Source organism: Chrysochloris asiatica, unplaced genomic scaffold (genome assembly GCF_000296735.1).
Source record: "Chrysochloris asiatica unplaced genomic scaffold, ChrAsi1.0 scaffold00001, whole genome shotgun sequence".
NCBI classification, from domain to species: domain Eukaryota; kingdom Metazoa; phylum Chordata; class Mammalia; order Afrosoricida; family Chrysochloridae; genus Chrysochloris; species Chrysochloris asiatica.
Genome location: NW_006408519.1, coordinates 34056636 through 34067415, shown reverse-complemented (window position 1 = coordinate 34067415; position 10780 = coordinate 34056636).

Sequence of the window (10780 nt, the reverse complement as noted above, 5' to 3'; positions counted from 1 at the left end):
CTTGGATCAACTATCAACACTCGCGGAAGCAGCAGTCAAGAGATTAGACTACGTATTGCATTGGGAAAATCTGCTGCACAGGAACTTTTTAAAGTATTGAAGAGCAGAGATATCAGCTTGAGGACTAAAGTGCTCCTGACCCAAGCCATGGTATTTTCAATAACCTCATATGGATGCGAAAGCTGGACAGTGAATGAGGAAGATCGTAGAAGAATTGATGCCTTTGAGTTGTGGTATTGGAGGAGAATACTGAAAGTGCCATGGATTGCCAAAAGAACCAATAGATCTGTTTTGGAAGAAGTGCAACCAGAGTGCTGCTTGGAGGCCAAGATGGCTAGGCTTTGTCTCTCATACTTTGGACACATTGTCTGAAGGGAATAGTCACTGGAGAAGGATGTCATGCTGGGTAAGTTGGAGGGTCAGAGAAAAAGAGGAAGACCCCCAACGAGATGGATCAGTCAGGTTGCATCATTGATGGAGTCAAGTGTGGTGGTGGTAGTGAGGTTGGCCCAGGATCGCACATTGTTTCGTTCTGCTGTGATGGGGTCGCTATGAGTCATTTCCGACTCAATGGCACCTGACAACAACAACAACATAAATTGTAGATAACTAGTAGAAATGCAAAGTGATTAGTGTCAGTAGACATGCAGATTATCTACATCTGCCCAATCAAGTTTCGAGTGATTTCCCTCACCCGTTGTACAAAAGACTGATTTTTCTTTATTTGCTGCATTCATTTTAATATTCCTGATCTGTAAATGTGTCTGTTGTTTGGACTTGCCTTTGAACTAATTATAACATCTCACTAGTTTCTCCACTGAAGAGTCACAATAAATATTTAACATGTATTCATTCACATCTCTATAGAGTCCTGGTGTGGCTCCGTAGGACCACCAAGTCGGCAGTTCAAACTCACCAGCTACACCTCAGAAACACTATAAGGGTCATTATGAGTTGGAAACAGCTCAATAGCACTTAAGAACAATGAGAGTCAAGGTTATCTTTTTTGAAAATTATCTTTCAGCAATTATCACAATGTTAGTTAATGTTACTGAGAAATTGCTGTGTGCTTAGCCTTAAGTCATTTTTATGCATTATCTCATTTCATCTTCACCATCCCTGTGAGGAGCTAATGTGTTCTTCATTTCCAGGTGGAGACACAGAAGCACCTAAATAATAACAACAGATCTAGTTGCCATCAAATCGATCCAACTCATGGTGAGCCTATGTGTACTAGAGTAGAACTCTGCTCCACAGGGTTTTCAATGGCTGATTTTTCAGAAGTAGATCACCAGACCTGATGCAACTCTGGGTCAACTTGAACCTCCAAACTTACTGTTAGCACCTATAGTGGGTAAACCTTTGACATCATTCAGGGACCCAGAAGCTAAATTTTAACCAAGTAGTATGTGGTGGAGCAGGATTAACACTCAAGTTAAGTACAGATATGCAATTATCATCTCACTTTTTCCACATGAGAAAATTGAACTTCTCAGTGATTAAAATATGTCTTACTCTGTCATTTAATCAGCAAATGGCCAGGCAGGAATGGTCTAGGTTTGTTATTGTTGTTGTTATGTGCCGTGGAGTCGGTTCCGACTCATAGTGACCCTGTACAGGGTTTGGGTCGCTATGGGTCGGAACCGACTCAACGGCACTTAACAAGAACAACAGGGTTTCCAAGGCAGTAAATCTTTACGGGAGCAGAAAGCCTGCTCTTTCTCCCACGGAACAGTTGGTAGTTTTGAACTGCTGACCTTGAGGTTCCCATCCCGATTCTTAACCACTACGCTACTAGAGCTCTTTGGGCTAGTTTTGTAGAATTTAGTGTCACTACGCTACTAGAGCTCTTTGGGCTAGTTTTGTAGAATTTAGTGATAACAAAAGATAAGTAAGCAAAACCCTAGCTTTTTTTTTGAGAGAATTGGTTGCAATCTCACAGCTGGTGTAGCCAGAGGAATTATTGTCTTTAAAACCTTGCATGCTCATCAAGTTCCTTTTGATACCCATTTCCAGTCAGCTGGAACTATAGTAACTCCTGGGGACACCTTGATGTCTTCTTGTATCCTCTTGCTGCCCAGTGAAGAATGTATTCCAATAAACCCAGACAAGGACATGACTAATGATTTCTTTGAAAAGCATCCTATTCCAAGTCCCTTTGAAAGTGTCATGTCCTCTGTCTGGGATGCATTTCCTTGAATTCTCTAGCTGGTAGGTCCCTCCCTCCTCAACCTTCAAAACTGTCCAGTCTACAATACCTGTCTGTAGTATTAACCATCCCCTGTCTCAAAGCCTTATGAATTAGCTTCTCTTTTCATCCTGCCTCATAGATTTCATCTCCAGGCCTATTTTATGTTATGGATAATCTTTACACTTTTTAAGGATCTCAATTAAAATGTTAGAGACACTTAAAACCAAAACATTTCCTAACCTTCTCTGTTTTTCTACCACTCTTGGCTTTCATATAATTATTTACCTTGGAGTGTAATTGTCTGTTCATATGTATGTGTAAAACCCCATTCATTTGTAAAACCCCTCCAAAACAGAAACTATATACCACTATGTCAGCTACATCTTCAGACTCTAGCGGGACATACAAAGAAACATGTGCTTATTTGCATATGTAAATACATGTAAATTAAGGACAGGAGCAATTTCTTCATGTTTGTTGCTACCTAGTATAAATTCTTCTCTTAAAGTGCAACTTGATGAAGTAGAAAGATTAATCTTAGAATTGTAAACATGGACTTTATTCCTGAATTAGACATCTATTAGCTGAATGATCTTGAGTAAATCATATCAATGTGCTATACTTTCATGTCCTTAAAAGTAAAGTAAGAATAAACATCTCTACCTTGTCCTATTGTTAGGAAGACTAAATGAGATGATGTGTGTTGAGGATCTGATGCTAAGTTAATGCTCAATAAATATCCACTTCCTTCCTTTTCTATTTGTGGCCAGTGCTAAATTACAAAGACAGCATTTGGGCACATAACAGGATATCCTACATGAGTACAAATGGCTTTCCAGAGCAATAGAGGGTGTTGCCAATAATACCAAAGAGAATGTGAGGAAACAGGCACATAAACGAACCTTCTCAAGGTTTCACCCTCCAGTTCATTGTGAGGTTCAAAGGATGACTTTGAACATAAAACAGTATCATGAACAACCCAACAATGTTCCCAGCTGTGGCACTTAATCATCATGCATTCCTAAAGGCAAGCTGGTTGGGTGGAAGACATTGGATCTGCAGGGGACAGGTTATCTCAGATTCATGGTATGCAAAGCATGTGCTAATGACAGCGTGAGGTCTACCTTCTTCCTATTCTACTCCTGCCCTGCATTAGGGGACTGTGAGAAAATGCTATAGGCCTTCTACCTGGTAAGAGGAGGTGAAGGAGTGTTTTAATTATGCACTTGTGTTTGAATCAGGTCATGCCTCCTATTGTTGTTGTTCAGTGCCATCCAGTCAGTTCTAACTCATAACTATCCAATGCACAACAGAATGAAACAGTGACTGGTCTTGCACCATCCTCATAATTGTTGGTATGTTTGAGCCCATTGTTGCTGCTGCTGTGTCTATCCATCTTGTTGAGGATCTTTCTCTTTTTCACTGATCCTTCTTCTCCAGGGACTGATCCCTCCTAAAAATAAGCCCAAAGTATAAGAGATGAAGCCTCACCTTCTAAGGAGCATTCTCACCATATGTTTTTCAACATGGACTTACTTCTGGCAGACCGTGATACTTTTAATATTCTTCCCCAATATCATAATTCAAATACATCAATTCTCCTATGATCTTCTTTATTCATTGTTCAAGTTTCACATGTATATGAGGTAATTGAAAGCATCATGGCTTGGGTCAAGTGCACCTTAGTCCTCAAATTGACAGATTTGCTCTGTCACTTTAAATAGGTCTTAAGCAACAGATTTGCCTAATGCAATACATCGCTTGATTTCTTAACTGCTGTTTCCATGAATGCTGATTGTGCATCTAAGCAAATTGAAATCTTTGATAATTTCTATCTTTTCTCCATTTATGATTGTGTTATTTTGAGTACAATTTTGAGGATTTTCATATTCTTTACATTGAGGTGCAATCCATCAGAAAACTGGAAAACTATAGACTTGGATTTTCATCAGTAAGTATTTCAAGACCACTTTACTTTCAGCAAGCATGGTTGTATCATCTGCATATTTCAGGTTGTTCATGAGCCTTCATGCTTGGTAAAGTAGAGGGAGAGTGAAAAAGAAGAAGATCCTCAATGAGATGGATTGGCACAGTGACAGCAACAATAGGCTCAAGTGTGGCCACAATTTTAAGGATGGAACAGGACTGGGCAACGTTTCTTTCTGTAGTACATACGGTTGCTATGGGTTGGAACCAACTCCATGGCACCTAACAACAATAAAATGGGTCTTCTGCCAATCATGGTACCATATTTTTCTTTATATAATACAGCTTCTCAGATTATTTGCTCAGCATTCATATTGATTAAGTATGCCTACTGTGTTGTTAAGGAGTTGTGTTACCACAGTGGTTATGCATCGGGATGCTAACCTCAGGGTCAGCAGTTTGAAACTACCAGCTGTTCTGCAGGAGAAAGAAGAGGCTTTCTGCTCCTGTAAAGATTTACTACCTCAGAAACCCTGTGCAGGGTCACTATGAGTTGGTACAGACTAAACGGCACAATAATAACAAAAATTCTACTGTTGTTTTTGCTTAGTGTCATCCAGTTGCTTCTGACACATAGCAACCTTGTAACTGTTTCTGAGTCTGTAAATATTTTACCTGAGCAGAAAGCCTCATCTTTCTCTTGAAATCTATGAAAAATGCCTGTATATCATAGTTACAAGATAAGTGGCAGACAAAACTTCTCCAGGAAAATGCAATAATTAGGACAAGAACTAAAGATGCAGCTAACACACCATTTTTGCTAGAACCCCACCATTTATTTTGAAACAATGAGACTAGGAAGAGAAGCTTAGATATCTACTTTTTCAAATCAGCCAATGGAACTCCTATGGATCATAATGGTCTAACAACATTGTGTATGGGCTCACCATGAAGGGGAGGTTAACTCCATGGCAGTTAACAGCAACGTCATTATCTTGTAGATGAGAAAACTCTCTCAGAGAAGTTAGATGTTTTAACCCAGACCTAAGTAGTGAAAATGGAATTTACAACTAGGTCTATCTGATTCCTAAGATCTCCAAACCTACTTCTTCTCTTGTTAGTTTTCATTTCTAATATTCATGGAATCTAGGATGTGCACAGAGTTTTGGTAAATGTACCATCTTTCAGTAAACAAGGAGGAAATGTCTCTGCACAAAATCTTGGTATAAGAGTTGTGGACATGCCTTTGTGAATGTTAGCTTGTCATGCATCCACTGAATTTATCTTATAAGTTTAACCTCCACAAAGTACAATCATATATTTAAGCATTATACATCGATTCTTTATCCTTAAGATCCAAGTGCTATGCTTGCAATCTTTCATCTATAAAACCCAGTCATTATTAATGAGTAGTTAAAAGCATTCAATGTAATTGTCTAAAACAATTGAAAACCTGACCCACTCATTATAATGATGTACTTGGTGCATGCTAAGGCGTCCTCTGACATTGTAACTTCCCTAAATTGACCACATTCCCCCTATTTACTATGAAAAACATCCATCATGAAAGGAGAGATGATTTCCTTAATTAGTCATGTGTTGTGCTTGATTTGCTCTTCTATTTCTCTCTAAATTAGCTTTCAAAGAATAGAATAAAAGACTTTTGCATAAAACTCTTTGTACAGCCTCATGAAATGAGATCGCTTAAAGGATGCTGCTATCCTTTATGCTGATATTCCAAAGAAATAACTTACAATATATGTGGCACTTCTAGAGTGTGAATTAACTGTTAACTCTTCAAACTCTTTCAACCTAGACTCCAGACCCTAGTGTCATCCTTGGAAGATATTTTCCAAAAGAACACACTTCAAGTTCTAAAATGTATGAAGATGAACAGAACCACGGACTAGTTGGACTCCAAAGGGCTCTAATTATAAAGGAATAAACAGATGTCTGAAAGGGTGACTGACTTGCTCAAGGGTACACATAATTAGAATTAAAAATTAACTGGAATTCTCCTGTTAGGAAGAATCCAAATTCAACCTAAAACATAGAAATCCATGCACATACCTCTGCTTCCAAGGTCCCTTGGCAAAAACCATACCTGCTTATTCATGTGTCTATTCCCAACACCAGACAAAGTGCCCAATGCTTATTGGATGCTCAGTAAATGTCTACTGCTGCAAATTAAAATAACAAAAGGTATCAAGGTTTTTAGAATCTACTATGATTATGCACGTTTGTAAGCCTTGTCTGATGCTGAGAAGATGAGACAAGAGCCCTGCAGTTGCTCTCCCTTTTCATAATTTTTGCTGTGAAGGAAATCTCATGGCACTTAGAATTCCTATTACAGGGGATGCATGATCTGAAGACCTATAAAGTTTAATGCACAATTAATATCATGTCTTGCTTTTTGTCACTGGCTCATTGTTCTACCTTCTGACTGTCTAGACAGGTAACTCAACTTTGGCCCTCTGGGTTAATGAGATTACAAAAGAGAGGATGAGCAGGAGAAGGAAAATAGAAATTATGGCAAATTGAAAAGTCAAAATGTAGCAGGCTATTGCTATTCTGTCACCCAAAGAACCCAGAAGCATCCTTCTTTTTTAGCCTTATAATTGAATTCTAGGAAAAACTAAGCCATTGTGCACATTAAATGGAATTCCTAATAGCCATGGTTTTATGTCAAGGTGGTATTTGCCCAAAGTAGTCATTATGGCTTGTTCAGACCACACTGGCTCCCCATGAAACAAGATATGATCAAATGAAGACACTTTATCCATCTGACTGCTCAAGGAGCTATTTGCAAATCCTTTACAATTCGCCTATTTTTCCAGCGGGATAAATCAGTAAGTGTAGACACATGCACACTGCAGAAGTGTTGATAGGAAGTACCTGTGGTAAGTCTAAATCTTTCAACATAAACACACCATGAAGAGGTATTCTATTTCTACCTGCTACTAGACCATGTCATAACCTTCTTCCTGTTCTTAGAAACAAAAATTTCATATTAGGCTAATAACAAATTGGGACTGTGTTTTGAGAAGCATAAAAGAATTCATGTCATCTGAGTCTGGCAAACATCATTCCTTCCATCTTCAAAAGAAAATCCACATATCCATCCATCCATCCATCCATCCATCCATCCATCCATCCATCCATCCAATATTTTCATTTTATAACTCTTCCAGTCATCTTGCCAAAGAAATAGTGATAAGTAAAGTACATGTGGTCTCTTCCCACACACAAAAGGCATATAAAGAAAAATACAAGCAGATAGTAGAATTTATAATCAGGGGCTACTGTAGGAGACAGAGCTTTGATAGAGCAGTGGATTATGGGCTGCTAATCAATAGCCCAAAAGTTTGAACCTACCAGCCACTCCATGGCAGGATGATGAAAGAAGTCTCCTCCATAAAGATTTATAGGAAAGTCCTGTGGGGAGGCTCTGCTTTGTCTAATGGTTGCCATGAGTTGAAATTGACTAGACAGCAGTGGGTTTTTGGTTTGTACATTGTGTGAGGAATCTGTACACGGACCAAAAGTCAGTTGTTTGAACAGAACATGAAAACACTGAATGGTTTCAAATTAAGAAAGGTGTGCAAAAGGGTTTTACTCTTTCACCATACTTATTCAACCTGTATGCTGAGCAAATAATCCAAGAAGCTGGGTTATATAAAGAAAAATGTGGTATCAGGATTGGAGGAAGACTCATTAACAAACTGTGATATGCAGATTATACAACCTTGCTTGCTGAAAGAGAAGAGGACCTAAAATACTTACTGATGAAGATCAAAGACCACCACCTTCGGTGTGGATTGCATCTCAATGTAAAGAAAACAAAAATCCTCACCACTTGAACAATAAACAACATTCTTATCAACGGAGAAAAGATTGAAGTTGTCAATGACTTCATTCTTCTTGAATTGACTATCAATACTCATGAAGCAATAGTCAAGAAATCAAATGGCGTTTTGCATTAGGTAAATCTGCTGCAGAAGACCTTTTCAAAGTGTTGAAGAACAAAGATGTCAGCTTTAGGACTAAGGTGCTCCTGACCCATGCCATGGTATTTTTAATAACCTCATATGCATGTGAAAGCTGGACAGTGAATAGGGAAGACCATAGAAGAATTGATGCTTTTGAGTTATGGTGTTGGAGAATATTGAAAATGCCATGGGCTGCCAAAAGAACCAACAGATCAGTGTTGGAAGAAGTGCAGCCAGAGTGCTCCTTGGAGGCCAGGATGGTCAAACTTCGTCTCTCATACTTTGGACATATATCAGGAGGGACCAGTCACTGGAGAAAGGTATCATGTTTAGTAAGGTGGAGGGTCAGAGAAAAAGAGGAAGACCCCAGTGAGATGGATTGGTAAAGTGGCAGCATCAATGGTCTCAAGCATGGCAACAATTGTGAGGTTGGCCCAGGACCAAGCAGTGTTTCATTCTATTGTGTATAGAGTCGCTATGAGTGGGTACCAATTCGATGGCATCTAACAACAACAAAGAAATGGTGTTTGATCTGAGTACTATGTATCAGGAGGTATTAGAAAGGCAAAACAGAAAATGAAACAAAATGTGTAGAGTGAGAACATGTTTGGTAATCAAAGATTAGTATGTGCTATATATCAAATCTTAAAGTCTTAATGAAATGTAATGTATTTGAGGTACTATGATATATGGAAGAAAAAAGATGGAAGTTGTCAAAGACTTCAATTCACTTGGGTCCACAATCAACTCTCATGGAAGCAGCAGTCAAGAAATCAAATGACGTATTGCAGAGATGAATCTGGTGAACGGGAGGAGGTGACAAATGATACTGTGGGAACACAAGGCCTGAGTCAGGAGATAAGGGTTCTATGGCTGAACTGCATGACCTTAGGAAGTCTCCTTCCTTCCCTTGTCTTTAACTTTCTCATCTGTCAGTCTTAGAGGCTTGTTTGGATGCCACTTCACGGCCCTTTCAACTTCTATAAACTCAGGAAATACCTTACAAACAATTGACCTCTTGAAATATAGCTAATCTCTACACACACCAGAAAGCCTACCAGCAAAGGACTCAAGTGGCTCTCTTACCACAGGTGTTCAATAATCAGATACTTGTATCCTTCTTGCCTCAGATACAAGAGAGTGCTTATATAGGAAGGAACTATCTCTCTGGAAACCTTTCTTCTCATACCAAAACAGTCCTGAGCCACTGTTGTAGCTTTAAGGTGGTGGAAGGTGGGGATGAGGTGGTATGTAGGATGCCCACATCTTATTCAGAGAATACAAAAATCCAGAATAATCAGTTCAGTGGGTGGTATTGGTAAAATGAACCAGCTTCAAATTTTTCCTCTTCTCCTTTAAAGGGTCCCATCTCCACTTTAAAAGGACCCAGAGAAAAAGAGATTCTAGATATTGCCCAGTGAAATAAGCCTCCTGTGGAACCTTTTCAGCGTATAGGACCTTAGGTGGAATTATGAGCTCCATCCAGAACCTTCTGAAATAGGACATTCCCACTAGAAAGGACAAGCAGACCATCCTGGAACAGCTAGAGCAACAGAAGACACATTTTCAAAGAAAGATTAGCAGGAAAAATCCAAAAAAAAGTGGCAGTATGATTGTCTACTACAAGAACAAGCAAGTTATTCACCAGGGAGCCATCAAGGCAAGCAATCAAGTCCCTTCAGGACAAGCCCCACTCCAAGACTAAAACTCAAAGGGAACACATGAGCAGGCATGTATGCTTGCTGGCAACCATGTTGGTCTACTGGTGAGTGGAAGAGAGGGAAGGGCAGCAATGAAGAGTTGGGCTGAGTTCAACCACACTCCATAGACACCCCTTGACCTGGAGATGAGAGAGAGAAGAGGAAGGGCTGGTTGGTCTGAAGTGTAGTGAGACCTGGGGACTCCTGAGTCCACGGACAAGGATATAGTCACAGAGGGCTAGAGCTGAGAGTGAAGCATCCATCTCATATGAAGTGAGGGGAGATGCACAGGAACACCCAAACTTGCTGACAGTACCCATTTGACCTAGCCTCAATTGCTTGATAATCAGAACTTAACTAGAGGAATATTAAAAAAAAACAAAAAACAATTTTTTATAAAGGAAATGAGTGTACATTGCTACAATTTGATGAACTTAACCTTTACTTACGGATATAGTAGCTCAAAGTATCAACTGAGAGGAAAGGGGTCCTCACATTAATTATCAATCCTATTCCTAGTGTTCTCTGCTATTCATAGAGTTTTCAGTGACTAGTGATTCGGAAGTAGTTTGCCACTCTTTCTTCCTAGTCTGTCTTTGTTTTGAAGCCCATCTGAAACCTGTCCACCATGGGTGACCCTGCTGGTTATTTAAAACACTGATGGCAGAGCCCTCAGAATCACAGCAATGCAAACCACCACAGCATGACAGACAAAGATCAGCTCGGGAAGATAAAACCAAATACTATAATAAAATATGCAAAGATTTAGAGTTAGAAAACCAAAAGGGAGGAACACGGTCAGCATTTCTCAAGCTGGGGGAACTGAAGAAAAAAATTCAAGCCTCCACTTTCGTTATTGAAAGATTCTCTGGGCAAATTATTGAATGATGCAGAATGAATCAAGAAAAAAATGGAAGGAATACACAGAGTCATTGTACCAAAAGGAAATGGTTAATGTTCAACCATTTCAAGAG